This window comes from Synchiropus splendidus, chromosome 10, assembly GCF_027744825.2.
Source record: "Synchiropus splendidus isolate RoL2022-P1 chromosome 10, RoL_Sspl_1.0, whole genome shotgun sequence".
NCBI classification, from domain to species: Eukaryota; Metazoa; Chordata; class Actinopteri; order Syngnathiformes; family Callionymidae; genus Synchiropus; species Synchiropus splendidus.
The window spans coordinates 11478627-11496198 of NC_071343.1; positions in this window are offsets into that span (position 1 = coordinate 11478627).

Consider the following 17572-nt stretch of genomic DNA (forward strand, 5'->3'; position numbering starts at 1 on the left):
AGGTATCAAACCCATGGCTCGGGGGCCAGTCCGGTCCGTTCGTGTCACCTTCAGGTGCTATAAATTCATACAGTTTGTTTCTGGTCACGCACTGTTGAGGCAGCGAGTCACTTGTAAAGGGAAAAGAAAATGGTGCAGAGTTGGTGGTGATGGAAGAAAGAACCTAATCTGAGATTAGGTTCACGCTGAAATTGATCCTCTAATAATGAAAATGAAGAGTTCTGTTTCTCATCATTTGACTGTCAACAAGACAACAGCCCATAATGGAGGTGCTAACCCAGGCTTCACATGTTAACCCTACTCAAATCTAATCTCCGTCTCAAGACAATACTTTGTGTTACTTGACCTGATTTTCAGGTCACTGCTTTCCAACCTCTTCTTATGAGGCAGGCGGCCTGTTGAGTTCCAGCCTCCAGTCTTCCTCCTCTCCGCTGTCTTGAACTCTTAACTTTTCCACCACAGTGCAGATAGATAAAGCAGCGCAGCATCGGACTGCTCCACTTGTTGACACTTCTCTGGAGCTGACGTGTTTCATCTTTCCACCTAACAAGCCGCAAGTCTCTGGGCGTCTGGTTAACCTCTATCAACCACCGCAGCTTTCCCCAATATACATTTATCCTCATGCAGGTCATGACAATCATAACAGTCCTCACAGGCTTCAGCACGCTCCAGTCCACTCCCTCTCTCTTTGCTTTGACCTTGGGCTAGTCTGCTTCCTCTGCATCCCACCAGGGTTTCTTGCATATAGTGTGTGGTTTTTTTTTTTTTTTTTTGCGCGTGTGGGCTGAGTGACCGTCTTTCTGGTCAAGGGCCTCCGCACTTCTAAGGTTCTACGAGCGAGCCTGTTAACATGTGTCCCTGCAGTGGGCCGGCGCTGCAGCCCTCCATTGATGATTATTCATTAGTATTCATTAGTGTGAGGTGCCGGCCGGTGCAGGGCTCATGTTGAATCAGTGTTCGGACGAGGCCCCGGCCTGGCGCGGGTCAGCGAGGAACCAGTAATTAGGCCCACCAGTCAGGAGGCATTTTCTAAAACACAACACAGGAAGTTCAGAGAGAGGGAAGATGCAAGCAGCAGGGGCTGGAGCAGGGCGGGTGGAGGGAGGTTAGTGTGTGCTGCCGTGCTTTTCACAGCTACGATCTGCTCCCTCTCACCTGAAGCTAACCTGTCCCTCCCTACACCTTCACACCTCCACCAGTTGCTACTCTGGAATCTGGCACTGAAATCTGGGGATTACAGCGTCGCCAAAGCCTCATATTGCGTGGCAAACTCAAGGAGTGGGGGCCAAGACTGGCCGGACAATTCATTTCATGAGGTCTACCCCAACTTTTAAAAACAGAGGTGTTTCAAAACTAAATGAAATTAATAAATAAATTTAAAGCACACCAAAAACAACTTAGCCTCCAATGCTGCCGCTATCATGACTTACGACATCTACAGTGTTTCAAGCTTAGCTGTTTTGACGTGATGTTTTCTAGCATGCAGATCGAAAAACGAACAAACCTGAAAAGCATGAACCGATGCAGGATTGAAGGGAATTGAATTGAAGACCAAAACACCAGCTTCCTCTGGTGTTTTCGCTGTGTAGGAGCCCCTTATGATAGGATGGTGACCCCTTACACCAGTGCTTCTCAATTATTTTCTGTTGCGCCCCTGCCAGGAAGAAGTAAACATTTTGCGCCCCATAATTCTCAGCCGCCTGCATGAATAGCATCATTCGTTTTTTAAAATTACTTCAAGTACACCTCTGCGTAGAATTGTATCCTTGTTAACATTAAAGAAAAGAAAAAAGAAAGTACTAGAGATAACTTACAATAAAGAATAGCTTTATTAACATTGTTTTTGTCTGTTGCAGTAATGACTTGTGCATCAATTTCAGGCAAATTGATGCACTCCCCCAGTTTGGAACGGCCACTCCCCGATTTGAAGAAGGGCTCTCCCCGATGCTGAGATTTTCTCAGTGTAGATAGAGTTTTCCAATGTCTCAGTGCACATGCAGTGACTCGCAATGTCAGTGCTACCTCACCATTAGTCGAGGAACACTTCTTAAGGTGGACTGTTAAAGAGGACCGGTAAGGATGTAGAATGGCTTCTGTTTTTCCCCGAATGGCTTCTGTGGTGACATCCCCTACATTGTGAAATAATCCTGGGCAGAACCCTGAAGGATGTTTGGAGGGTAGTGACGGCGTCTAAGTTATGTATTTTGGCCTACAACTTTTTGGTCCCTTGTGTGATTGAGTTGAACATCTCCCGGGCAGATGCCTATTGAAAATTACCTATCAAAACTCAATATTTGATCTCATCAGAGCGGCGAGTGTAACTCACAAGTCGATGAAACAAGAATCCACTTGCACATTTCTATTCTTTCACAACAAACTGTTCGGGTCGGACATGATTGTTTTGCTTGTTAGTTCCAGTAAATGCAAATATAATGAGGGTGTTTGCTGTTTAGTAATCATTCTGGGCCTTTTAAACTCAAAATAGCTTCCAACCTTGGATTTTAAATTTTGTAAAAAGCTGTTTACGTCCTCTGCTTTGATTACAGCGCCTGACCCCACCTCTCTTTCAACCCTGCACCAGCTTTTAAACCATTACGAAACATCCAGCTTCATCTCTCACACTTTCTCTGCACACCCCTCCTTCAATCCTGACTTCATCTACACCTGTCACACCCAGCAGACACCCCCCTGTTTACCCCCGCTCGCCCTCAATACATCACCTGCTTACTCCACACCAGAACTCTTCACTTCATCACCATCAAATAACACCCTTGCTACTTCTCCTGTGTTTGTTTTGTGACCTTTTTTGGAGTTGTTTGATGTGCTTTGTTCAGATTATTTTAGCCTTGAGAGGTCCTGGCCCGTCTCTACTTTCTGTCTCTGCTTTCTTTTGTTTCCTTCTCCTCTGCTCCTCCTGTTCTACCGCCGTGTTCCTCTGCTGCCACGCAATCGAATCAAATGTTTATTTATGGGTCCTTGCGTGACACATGGTTGATAATAACCGCACTTATTATCACTTACAGAGATAATTGTGTAATGGTTAACATGACAGAGTGGTCGCCTCCCAGGAATGCTGTTAATATCGTCGACGCAAGCGCGGCCTAACTGAATTAATCTAATTGGAAGATAATTACACCGGCTGCAACGAGGCACGGCCAGATTTATCAAACCGCTTCCTGCCCCCACGAGCCATTAGGCGGAGAGATGTGCGGACCTGGGGAGGTTAAAGGCAGCCTGCACCTCGAGGTGTCGGCTGTGCCACAGCTGTCAATACACATCTTGACACGCAGACAGCTTTGACATTGACTGACAGCAATTGAGAAAACAAGAGGTCAAGATCGGAGCTTTAGTCAGACTGGTGAGAAACCCCCCAGATACAGCTCCCCACGGAGGATGACAAACTAATGAGACGACTGCCTGCGCTGCCGTCGCAGTGCTGCTGTTATAATACATCCGACTGCATCGTGTTTCATTCACAAACAGGAATGGGAAATATGGCATCGGTGCTGCCATTTTGGCTGCTGATGATACATAACTTTATGATATTGTGATAGCAAAAACAGCGCAGGTATGAACCAGGCTGTAACTTAACTGAACTGCTGTTCCACTTCGCATAATAATAGGCAACTGTTCTGTAGTTTTCACATGGCATCAAAAAGTTCAGATCAGAATGCTGCACTTTCAGTTGATAAGGAATTTATTTCTCTCTCAAGCCGCCAGTAAAAGCTTCAAACACAAAGCACATGCAAACAGACTAACTGTGAAACATAATAGTTAGCTAAACTAATATGATACGAATGTTGGAGACATTCTGAAAGGAAAATAAAGTACTGTATGATAAGTTGTTAACCAGTGCCTACCAGTCCCAGGTCCAAGTCCGTTTTGCTCAAAAATCCAGCCACAAATGAGTCAGGCTTTGGCCTTGGACTTGTCCACCAAGAAGGGGTTCATTGTGTCCTGGACCTCAGGAGATGTGATGTTTTGCCAGAGGCAACTTGGTGCAGGCTGCAGTAAATAAGCTAATAATAATAATCAGCGTTTGGAATAAAACAACTACACAAAATGCACCATGGGGTTAGAGTTTTCACCCACATCGAAGAACGTTGATGGAGAATGGTCTCCCCAAACACTGGAGCCGGTTGTGTGAAACAGTGTCTTCCTTGTTGCAGAATCAGCCAGTTGGGAAACTGCCTGGAGTTTGAATTGAATCTAATGTTTATCCTCAGTATTTCCTGATGTACCTGCGCTATTTCCTGATGTTCAATAAAACATGTATACATTGTCAGTTCTTATTGTTACCATAGTTTGGATGTTGCATGGTATATACATAGCACCTTATGTGACCATGACCTTGATGAAAAATGTATTCTAAGATAAGAATTTTCTGGAGCAAAAAACCCTTTTAGCATGAAACGCAGCCTACTGTGCCAGGAAATACCGCGGGAGGGGACACATTTGACTCAACTGAAAGCCTATGTATCTACTGTTGCTGTTGTTGGCGACCACAACATGTCGAATAGTTAACAGCTTGAGGCCAACATTGTTGGTTGAACTTAATGTTATAGCTAAGACCACGCCAACTGAGAGCAAGATATTATCGTGACTGGAGCATATTGAGACCGAGATAAGACCAAGACCCTAAAAAAGTACTCTTGAGACCGAGCTTGAGACCAAGTCCAATCTCCAGTACTACAACACTAGTTGAACTACCATTTATTGTGGTGACAGAGACCGAACATGAGCGTGCAGAGAAAGCCATGATGAATGAAAGAGTTTGAAAGTTCACATCTGAGGTTAACAGTGATTCATGGCGTTGTTTTTTGAATTCACAAGTCAACAAACCTAAGACCTTAGAAAGCAAATGAAGGACGAGCTAAAAAAGACAAGCGCCATGATGTACCTTTTTTCATTTTATAATTATTTTCCCATATGTATGTCTTCATAGAGCAATGTGTTAATCTTCGTGTTCAAAACATAATACTAATGCTGTCTATACTTCAAAACACGGTGAAAAGCTACCGAGTCAGGAGCTTTCTCTGTCTGTTATCTCTCTTTCATGATCATGTACAAATGATATGCGCTAAAGTGGGGGTGAAAGCACCTTTCAATACCCTGACATGATTCCAGATTAAACCAATTCCCTGAACTACAAGTGGATGGCATGACATGCTCTCCCATCGCTACCTTCACTATCTGGCATGGATGTTCCCCTCGCTCCGATTTATGACACGGCGTATAGAAGCACTTGACAGCTCGCAGATTGCTGCTGTAAGAAGAGGGAGTTCCTAAAGTGAGACGGGTTAGCTGGGTAAATCTATCAGGGGTCCATCCAGGAGGAGAAGGATGGAGGGAAGGATGAAGGGGGTAGTGGTGGTGGTGGTGGTGGTGGGGGGGGGATGCCGAGGGATAGGTGGAGAGGCAGAGGAGAGCAAGGGAGAGAGGCTTGGTGGGGCCCCGCTGAGCACATAAGCTTCCATGCTGAGCACAACCGCGGCCGGCTGACAGTTGTGCTCAGCCTTCACTGTAATAATGAATAAAAGGAAACTCCCTGCAGATTACACATCTTCCGTGTTTTGACATTGACCTTAATACATAATTTAACCACAAAGCCTGAAGTGTGTGTAACGAGATAAGAGAGGACCAGAGGATAGGAAAAAAAAAGATGCCCAGGCTAAAACATACAGAAAAACCTCACCCCAAATAGGTCTAATATCACCACGCCTGGGAGGAACGTGGCCACCGCTGAGGGCGTCTGAGCCAGGGAGGAAATATTTGGGGAGAATATTTCTATGATGGGAGAAGCAGTGGAGCAGACTGGAACGTACAAAATGCAGATTTGAGCTTGTGGCAAATGCAGTGATTTGCCTGGATATTGAATTCCCAGTGGGAGGGTCAAGTAAGGCTGAGGAGCTTAGCGGAATCATAATATTCAAACCCTGCTGGGGCCGTCCAGCGCTATTGGTGTGCCTTCAGAGTCATGCTTTCATATCGCAGTGAGTGCGTATGCAAGCAGTTTGTAAACCCAGATTATACCGGGGTTAGAGTCAGAAGACACGTTTTGTGTAAACACCTTGACCTGACTGTGACTAATTGAGTCTTCAACTGGTTAACACTCCTTTTGTACTTCCACTACCTCACCTATGTCTACAATAGATACATACAATTTAAATACAAATTTACAATTTAAATACAACTGTAGCTTATGCTCAATAGCATGTGCATTCCCCAACTTTTTTTGTTTTGTTTTTTTATTGATATATCCTTCAGACTTTTCCCAGGTTTTAGTATCTTACATATCCTATTTTTCACTGCTAAAAACCTTTAACATGTACCACTTTTGTGTGCATCTTATATAATCTAAAAACAATTGGTTTTAAACACAAGAAAAATCATAGTTTATTTATAAACTCTTGGGTAGGCATTTAATACAGGCCTGCAATATATACATTTTATGATTTCAAACATTTTAAGTGAAGCTATTCACAACTCCATTTTTTTCCATTTTTTAGTCATTTAAATGGAATATAAGATGCCCAAAATGAGTGAGCCCACTATCCAATCCATCCAACTTGCTCTAAAGACAGACATGTTATTCTGAGTAGTGCGGGTGAATATATATTTTTAAAGTACCAACACTTCTGCTAATGTTGAAGAACAGATGGAAGACAACTTAATTTATGAGGTGTGATATGGGTAGGGTGTATAACAGATGTTTAATCGATCTATATTTTCTATTCACTGTTTTAAAAGGGGCTTTTTCAGGGTTTTATGTGGATTTTTTCAGTAAAGGTAACTGTCAATCACTTTTTAAACAATTGGTGTTTTTTTAATGATGTGTACTTTCTTACTAAATAAATGAATAGCCGAGATAATTCTTGTAGAACAGTGATTTTCAACCTTTTTTAAGCCACGACACACTTAGTTCATTGTAAAAATCCTGAGGCACACCACCAAAGGTACTTAGGTACTTGTGCAAAAGTCCTGTAGAAACTAGACTATTTTGACATGCTATTTACAGAAACAAATAGCAGAAAATGTATTTGTTTAAAAAATGGTCAATATGACAAATATATATCATGATTTATTTATTTTGTTATTTTTAAATAACTGTCTCACCAGTTTCATCACAATTCTCAGACTAATCTTTAACATTCTTTGCCTCAGCTTCATAACAGCACACATTCTTCATCTTTTCTCATTTTGTTGCCCATTTATTTGGTTTCGCATTTAGTTTGTAGCTAACTTTTAAACCACGACTCAAACTTCAATGGTCTTTGAGCGTCAACAAAGTTTTGAAGTGAGACGTCACCTTAGCCGTTAGCTCTGTTAGCTTTGTGGTGCAGACAGTCTTTGGTGTTGCAGGTCCATCAAGGAACACTCCCTCATTCTGTTGTGAAGGTGTGTGGTCAAGTTAGAGGCACATCAGGTTTAAAATCCATGTCATCTCCTCATGTTGGTAGTGTGTTAACACGTTCAAAATGTTCATGATTTCATGTCATCATGTCGCCCACCTCCATCTCCAGACAAATGAGGTGAACTGGATCAATTCCCACGGCACACCTTACAGTCTCTCATGATACACTGGCACGCCGGTTGAAAAACACGGTGGTAGCAAAAAGACAAAAACCAAAAATAGAGACCGTGAGGGAAAAATGCAGTTTAAAAGACAAAAAATGAACAATTTATGATACAAAAGATAAAATTCAGAAATGAGTTTGTGATAGAAACCTTGTCTCAACATCGCTGTTAATGTACAAATTTTAGGGGTTTTTTGTATTGAATTGATGGTATGCCGAGATATTTAAACCTCAAATCTTATATTAACGTTTAAAAAACTATCTATGCTATTTTTATTTTCCAATTAGGAGTGGCTTCATCACAGCTGGCTTGTTAGGTGTTGGTGAATCACAAATGCAGATATTAAATATGAATCACATAAGGCCATATCTGTCAACCCTCCCCCCTTTCTTTTTTAACTCTCCTCAAACCCTTTCGTCTCCGGGCTCCGAACATACAGCCTGTTCTGTAATTGAAGCAGCGTGTCAAAGCCATCTTCCTGTCCGTGTGTAGCCCTCTGATTCACACTCTTCTCATTAGTGTCATAATTACTGCTGGTTGAATATGTGGACTGGAGTGAATCCCCCAGTGAGCACCAAGGTGAGAGTGAGAGCCCTGAGCACTCTTTGCAGGGGAGGAGAAGGGGGAGGGTTCAGTATGACCTCCAGCCCAACAGGGGGCAGTGTAGATGAAGAGCAGGAAGCGGAAAGGGGGTGGGCTTCTTTGTATGCCGACTATATACACATGATCATGTAATGCTGAGCAAAATAATGCTCTGTGTTTCAGCCCTTGCATAGATGGGCATAACTGTCTGCTGTATCTAACAATCCTCGCGAATGAGAGCAAGATTGCTCTCGATCACATCGCGCTCAAGAGCATTGGTACGATTACTTTGTCTTCATGACTCAGACGATATTTTGACATAGATATTAAGGTTTCAAACTCACTGGTTCAAAACTGAAGATGATGATGGGAAGGTTAACACACATCACAAACAAAATGTTTTGAAAAATACTGTACGTAATATAAACAAACTTCTGTGAACTTCTAGGTTAGGTTCCACAACTTTACATCACCATGCAAAATATGTTATTATCCTTTAATAAGCCTTTGTCGTGAAGTCAAATAGGATGTGAATTTCAATGGGAAGTTTGTAAGTAAATATATTTGTCCCTTCAGAAGCATAGGACGACACAAACAGATACGCTTCAAGTCAATAAGCTATAAACGTGCGCTGGTAGTTTGCTAAATTCCGCCGCTGCTACCTGCTAACTTGACCGTTTTTCTCTTCTCTATTATGACTGGACACACCTGGTCGGCCTTGGCCTCGGTCTCCCAGCTCTTTACAACCTTACTTGGCTCCAAGCAGACCGTCCCTGAACAGAGTCCAAAGTGGCCCAGCTGGGTTGGACATCAAGTCAATTTGTAAGTGTGTGTCCCAGAGTGTGGACCTGTGCCATCCAGTCTCCGACTCTTCTCTGAGGCTGGTGGTTTAAAACTGGGGCTTTGCCATCCGGCTCTTCTCCAAGGCTTGTGTGGAGATAGAGAAAACCTTGGTCCATTTGTATGTATGTGTGTGTGTGTGCGAGATGAAGGCGGCGCTGTTCTTCTGCTGCAGTAATCTAATGAGCCTGTAAACACACTCATTTGACATCATTAATTGGACGGAGATCAGAGATGTGAGTGTGTGTATGTGTGGTAGGGGTTGGAGGGTTCTCCCATCAGAGAGGGTTCTTCCAGATCAAAGATTTACAGCGAAATCCTTGATTATGCGACAGAGAAACACATTAGAGGCAGTTTTCTGCCAAGCTGAGATCGCAGCAGACTGTTTGGTCAGCGCCAGCAGAAGGCCTTGATTTCGCCAAGTGTGAAGTCGTCCTCACAGAGCACCTTCTGCTTCAGCAATTTCAGCAGTGAGTGCACCAGTCGGAATCTGGACTGGCAGGATGTGGACACGGATTACTGACAAAGATGGCTGTTCGATAACACCGGAATACAGTGAATAGCTGAGCAAGCTATTTTGTGAGAGAGGATATGGTGAATATTTAATGGGTGCAACCCACATGCTGCTTATCCCGCTCATGCAAACACGCATCCAAATCTGTGTGTGGTTCCCAATAACCTCCTTGGTTGTGGGAACACTTCCACTGGCGTTGGTTCAGTTGGTTGTTTGTTTGTAAATAGCTCAACTCAAAAGGCTGTGAATGAGATTTTCAGGATTTTTTTGTGGCTTCTTTTCGCCTCTGCACGTGTATGACTCCTCTCAGAACTAGCCAAAAACGTAACACTTGACTTTATAAAACACAGCAATATAATTGAATCACTATAGTTGTGTAATTATTTGGTATTAATAGGTAGAGATTTGAGGACACCAGAATGCTATAGAGCAGGGGTTCTTAACCTTTTTGATCTCGGGGGCCCACCTTTCCCCAATGGGTCCGGGGCCCATTCAAGTTATCAAACTGATTCATGACTCTTGATTTAATTTGTGATCAACAACCATATTTAATCTACTTACACGTTAACAAACCAAAACCTTGAAATGACATGAGACCATCATCACAAAGATATTTATTTGACATTGAAAAGTCCAACCAGCAGCAGAACCAGGTGCAAGTTCTATTCATGAAATTTACTAAAGAATACAAAAAAAAAAAAAAACTTGATGCAAACTGTTGAGAAAAACTGAATAAAATTCTGAGTAAAATAAACATAAAAAAAGCATGTCTGAATATCATAAAATATAAATAATATAGAAATAAATATTTAACTCCAAAGAAGATAAAGTGTAAATGAAGGTATCGCCATAAACTCCATATAAAACTGCTTCAACAGGTGCTTTCATGAACAGTTTTTACTGTTGGGGGCGAGGGCATCACTTTCTTTATCATATTTTTTCTTTTCAAAAACTTCTCCATAGTTTTTAGCTATCACCGATTTGTAGCAGTCAAGTCTGTGTGACTGTGTTTTTATTCAACATTGGAGGTCAAGTTCAGATCCATCATTGTGACAGCAAACATCACAGTGTTTTGACACATGAAATCGCACGTCTTTCTCGTCACAAACTGAACTCATGAATCCTGCAACGTAATGGTGATGCAGTGGTGGAGTCCCCTGACTCTTTGGACAGAAGTTTCTGACTCTGGCTGTGGATCTATGAGCTCTAATTGCGCCTCCATACTGGCTCAGTCGCATTTGTCAGCAGGATGTGAGGCTGCTGGAAACAGAGGTGCCGTGCTGAAGTTGCTGGCTGGTAGTCCTCTTCTCTGACTGCTTCCCAGTCTGTTCCTAATGATCTATCTGTCTGCCCCCCACACAATGGCCCACACCACCGCTCACTTTCATTTACAGAGTGCCGGTGTCTGAACTCACCTCATCACGTCTTTGTTCCTGACTGTTTCATGCTTTTATTGGCTTGGAATGGTGGGAGCTGTGTACGGGACACTTTTGAGGAGCAGGAGTTTTCCAGCGCAATACATTATGAAGATTTCACTTGTGACTTTGATTTTGCACTGACAGTTATCCTTCAGCCTTCCTTTAAAGTCCCACTTTCAATCCCTAATGGCTGTCATGTCGCAGCGCTCTCTGGACTCTTACTCAAAGTGTCATTGGCATAATGGTCGGCAGCCGTTGGCCTCTTTTGATCATCCATGCTGTGTGCGCCAGCGACTGCAGCCGAAACACTGAGGTGTGTGACGTGTGTGAATGTGTGTGTGCTCGCACCTCTGCCACTCCCAGGCAAAGCTCCACCACCGGATATCTAAAATTCACTTTCAAATAGTTTTCCTCCTGTTCTTGGTGCCTAACAGCCAAGCAGTGGAAAGTATGTGCGCACACGATGTGTGTGTACTGATTAAAGGGATGGCGCGTGTTTCTACTGTATCAGCATCTCAGGTTCAGCCCAGTTTGGCACTCCCTCAGTGGTTTTGCATACTTCGACAAAAGGATGGTCACAAGGGAGCAGGAGGAGGGGGGGCCTGGCGTGTTTGTGTGTGTGTGTGCGAGTGACAATGAGCTCAAGCTTTGGACGCCGCCACGCTGCACTCGGGTTCAAACGCCCGGGCCTATATTTAAACCATCAAGCTCACCAGGATACAGAGAGAACACATCTAGGCGAGATAATCCGGGCCAGAACATGCCGGCCAAAGCCGGTTTAGTCCAAGAGCGCACATTTACTGAATAACATTATGTTCAAACATCCTGTGTGGATTCAAGGAGCGACGTTCTTCCAGGACCGTGGTCCTTTCATTTCCTGCCTGGTTTTCCCAGCCTGCCCCACAGCATGGAAGGCTCTGGTCCAGATGTTTGCCAGGCTGGGTCCAGAGCCCTGGGCGCTTCTGCTATCGCTGCACGGAGAGACTGGAGCCAGAGTTGGCTGCAGGGCTGCTTCCCATGAGGGTGTGCAATTTCCTGAAGTAGGAACCGTAATGTTGCTTTGATAATGCTCCTTTCTGTGTATGGTTAACAGAATTGACATGAGCGCCATCTCTCCACTGCGGCTTAATGATCGGCAATTTATCATCGCCGTAGCTGCCTTTAAACTCGCGTCTCTATTTACTCTTAAATCTTGCTAAGTGTGGCGCCCTTTGTTGACAGCAACAGCTCATTATGTGCTTCCTGAGCTCTGCAGCTTGCTTTATCCTTCCACGTTCATTCTTCTGTTCATGCGCCGCCTCCTTCATTCTAAGCATAAATAGCATGGTTGAGAGCTACTGCTTTTCTGGAATTCTCACAATAACTGCATATAACTTGGACTTTATAGCTGAAAAACAATGACAGGTGATTAAAAAGATGGTAGAATGGACATATCATTTCCATGATGCCATCATTGTGTTGCATCAATTTTTTCAAGTCATATATATTTTAAGCTACAGAAAAAATACTTTGCAGAAGTACTGCAAGTTCAAGTACAAATACAGGGCCAATAAGCTGAGAGCCAACTGTTGAGTAAACCTGTGTTTGACAGTAAAGTGTAATAAACTAATGGTGGCTGGATAACATAATGTGGAAGAACACAGCTAGTGTGTGTAGGTGACACTGTAGCGCTTTTGCAAACACATAAGATAAATGTTGTGTTTGCAACATCACAGACTGATATGTTTTTTTTGTGTTTAAAGATGGCTTGGTGAAGCTTCATGAAACAGTGTCCTCATTTTCCGATCCCACTGGATGGCACTCTCTGCTCTAAAGTTTTTGAATTTGGAACCTCACATCATTTTTAAACCAAGAGCGCCATCTTTTGAGCTCTGAAAATAAGGGTAGTGTTTCACGAAGCCTCACCAGCCCATCACTATTTGTGTTTGAAGAATGTGCGTACTAAATAGATGACGACCTGTGGCCTACTACACTCGAGTTGGACTCCTTGCTTTCCTTGAGGCTGGAAGGTATTTCCAATACGATCATCATCAGCTGCCCTTGTGAAATCGCAATATTTGAAGTGGCACACAGTCAAGGCAGTGGTTGGTCGCCATAACTTTAATATATGTGGGGAAACCTAACATTTTGCAAGGAAACTACAAGTAACATCCCACTTACGACCTGCTCGACTTACGTGCACCTGTACTTACGACCACGGCCAGAGGATGCTTATTTTATTTTATTTTATTTTATTCAATGTCTGGCACCGCAGCACGTAGCAGCCCAGCATCGTGTACGACAGTTACGGCAGCACAGTGTCCCAGCATCTCACTCTCACACAGCCATCTACCACTACAGTAGCACCTATAACCCTCGCGTCGGCTATTTTGAATGGCATTCCACTTACGTCCAATCTGACTTACGACCGGTTGGTCGGAACTGATACCGGTCGTGAGTCGAATATTACTTGTGTTGAACACGTCCAACATTTTGAGGTCCAAAAGAAGTCATGTTGGCCCTACGTTTGTTGCTGACGCTCTATAATGCTAACGTCATGTATCCTTACAGTGTTGCCAATTGAAAAAGAGAAGAAAAAACAACAGAAAAGGCCCCTTATTCTGGCTGGAGGTGGGCTGGAACACAGCGTACAGTAGGGGCTGAAGTCACAGCATAGAGGCCCGCTATGCTAAACTTCCTGAGATTGACTTGTATTATAGAAGACAGAACTTCACAGCTAAACAACACATTACTCCGTCTCTCAGCTGCAATCAAAACATTCAAAAATAGCAAACCTCCAGTGAGGTACTATTATGTTCACTCCATTATGCTAAGGTACTATGATTATCATTTTGACTGCTTCCTCACCATGATGAATAAGTGTGCTGTCATCTGTGTGGCTGTCTTGCGCTCTACCCAGTTCCTGTTATATTTCCTGTCCTCACTTGTGTAAAATGTTACCCCTTCCATCGATTATCTTATTTATTAACACACATACATTTCAACTCCTTCCCTCCCTGTATCACCTGCAGAGGAATTCAGATCAGATCACTTGGCCCAGATGAGGTGTGATGTACAGTTCTGGAGAATAAAAGGTGTCTCTTCTAATAACAGCTTGAGTATCTATCGAAAGAAGTGCCAATTTCCGCTTCACCTGGCGCAGCGGTTGGAGAGCAGAGTTCATCCTTTCCAAAGGAATAATGCCATACCAATCACTCCCCACCTGAATGACTGATACATTAAACATGTGGAAAACAGCAGGAGGACACCCAGGAAGGCTTGTTCAAAGACACGAACAAGGCATCCCAAAACAAGGGAAAACACTGTTCGCCAAAGTGTATTACAATGTGTGTGGTAATGGCTGTAAAAGTGTTCATCAGGCTGCAGCCTGAATTCCATCGCTCAGACGATCGGATCCCACGGGCCACGTAGGAGAAGCAGAGCGGCATGAGCTACCTCTGAGCTCTCTGACAGGAGTGTCAAAGAACACGCTGGCCAGACATGTTTAAATCCACAGAGCTCGCCGTGCACATGATAAGCTGACACCGCTGCCCACCGCTGCTCCTGCTGTATGAAATTAATCATGGCAAGTGTGAAGACGCCACAGAGAGGACGGCAGACAGAAGAAGTTTAGCATGGGAAGACCCAGGAGCTTATGATCTTACTGGTCCCATTCAATAAAGAGAGCTTGAGAGAGCGGTCTTAAGTGTTGCACATGGGCAAGGCTTTAACATGATCAATATCACAAGAATCAGGGGCTCAAGGAATATATGTTTTAGGTTGTAATACCTGGTCAAAAGACTTGTTGTGAATGCGACCTAATTCTTGTCTAGTTCCTTGAAAGTCCTCCATTTATCCTGGTTGACTTTTCGCAGACTTGGTGCATCTTTGTCTCGTATAAGTAAAATTATATTGCAGATTCTTCATTAAATTGTGGGATACTGTAGTCTATGGTTCTTATATTTGTAAGTGTGAGCTTGTTGAGTTTCTTTGTCTTGCCTTGTATTACCGACATTATTGAACTGTTATGACCGCAAGGACCCCGACCTGACCTGAGAGAAGTAACATCAGCGAGTGGCCTTTTCATAGCATTCAATCTCCGTGTCTTTGGGTTGCATCCAGGTGTGATCACTGTGTACAGTCAAGCCCTGCAGTATTGTGTTTTTGTGTGTAAAATAGCACATTTATTTTAACTCCTACATTGGCAGGTAAATGCTCTACATTTAGAAGGGTTTGTGGTGCTGAAGCTGAGCTCCAAAGGATGAAGGTAAAGCATCTCGACATGACAAAGAAAGGGGTGGTTTATAACGTTTATAAGGATTTTTAAGGGCTTAAATAAAAATAATTAAAATGTTCCATTGTGGTTGGGGCATTTAGAAGGTAGCCTGTGCAATGCAGAAAATAATACTGATACATTCAAATACCATGATACTTGAGGAGATCCTGTATTGCTATTCTATGTGTGCTATATGAGTATTTTATTGATAAATACTTGTTTTTGAGTTGTATTAAGTTGCCAGCAAAAATGTAGGACTTTGACTTCCCACTTCACAGCTTCCCACGATGACATCATCGTCAGCTAAGATAGTGATAACAACCACCTGCAGCATTGGAAATGTAGCAACGACAAGGACCATGTTGTTCGTATGATGTGCCACGACTCAAACACAATTACCACACAATGAGCAGCTGAAGTTGTCATCTCTGAACACTGGAGTTATTTTCTTGATGAAGGTCACTTCTGGACTGTAAACTGTCAAATGGTCAAGCCAGACAGAGTTTGGAATTGTAAGGTTTCTATGAAAACAAAATTTCTCTTAAAGTCATATGATGTCATATTGCCAGATTCCTGGAGATATGAAGCCACAGAGGTTATTTGTTGGAGATGGCTTGGCAGTTTGCTGCACTCTGGTAGAGAACAGCATGGCTATAGCCATAAAAATTATCTAAAAAATAAATAATCACGATGCGGGATTTATCCTGCTGCCAATGGCCCTGCTCTGTGTTCAAATAAAAAAGTGAGTCTGTCCTTGCACAGCTCTGCTTTAACCACTGACTAGTCTTGGGATCTGCTACCAATACTGGACCACTACTGTAATATTCTCACATTTTTTTTTGTATATAGTATAGTTATAGTATATAGTATTTAGTTATAGTTCCATGACCTGGTGCATCATTGCCACCTACTGGCATCACGTGTCCACCCACTGAAGCCTTATATTAACCAAATGAAGGCAACAAATAAACAGCTGTGAGCAGAGAACAACTGCCACCTCATAGTGCAGTGGCAAAAAAACGTGTGCGCGGAAAGCGAAAGTATGCAGTTCTATATAACAGTCATAATTTATTTGAAGTCTTCATGAGAGTCCTTGTTTGTTTTTAACACGGTAGGTCCATTGATACAAGCTGCTCGCTGCCGTTGAAGCGCTACACTCACATTAGACTCCTGAGTGCTCAGTGAAGCCTTTGGGAATCCGTGTTAATGGATCGTCTTGCTCAGGCCCTTTGGCTTAATCCTTGCCATTTACCACTTCCGATGCTAGTTTGTTAAATACTCTCAATTAGGTGGCTTGCGGGGGAATTTTGTAGCGCTCGGCACTCTGACCACTCCTCCCTTTTTAGCCGATCATTTTTTGGGCAGAAAACATTTTCAGCTCGACCTTGTGTCTTGCAGCCTTGTCGGGACCTTGGGGCTTCATCTTCATCATCTCTCTGGATGTAGCCCTCACTTCTTAGTGAAATGATAATTACCTCCCATCACCAATTAGCATTCCGCGTGTAGAAGGGTAATGAGGAGCCAATTACAAGGAAAATATACATAATCAATTATTTATTCATTTTTAATTACAGTGAGTTTTACCCTGTTACAGCAGCGGCAGTTCAATTAATGACCTTCAGCTATCTTCATTTGAAATTGCGGTGGAGCGGAGGAATCCGCTGCACGGTGAAACAAAGCAGCGCACAAACACACCCCACACAGAGGACGAAACAAAACAGAGGGAGAGAGAGAGAGCGCCAGGCCCATTGAGCTGAGGCAGGAGAGGACTGGCACTATCTGTCAGTCAGATGCCCAGAGCAGCGGTGCACTCCGTGTCACTTTGGCGACCGAGCGTCTGTCGAGGCCACCTGCCTCATTATGAGAAATGTATGCATCTGGGGCAGGCTGGAGCTGGCTCCATCCGCAGCATGGGCAGGGGAAAATGGCACACACTGGCAACTATTACTGCATCATGTTAGCAGGCTGAACATGCCGCATCCACAGCCAGAGATCGGGAAAGTAGCAAGCCAAGCGCTTTACCGGGTAATGGCGGCGAGAGTTCGCGAACGCAACAATTGCAGCCATGACCGTCACTTCTTACTCAAGTGGGTATTATTGGGATTATAGTGACCACATGAGTCTCTTGCTGCTAATGTGTCTGTTCATTCCTTTGTAAACTGAGGAACTCTTTGTCTGATTGTATTTTAAATATAAAATTTAAACATATTTCTCACAGGGACAATAGTGGATGAGAATTCAGAGATTGTTTATTTATTGGGAGTCTTGGGAGGAAAGGCACCCACAGAACATACAAAGTGGTATCACCTGACAAAGATCCAGCTGCAGAATCGCAGCACAGCAATTGCAGTACTGCAGTTACAGAGCCTCAAGTAAGTGGAACCC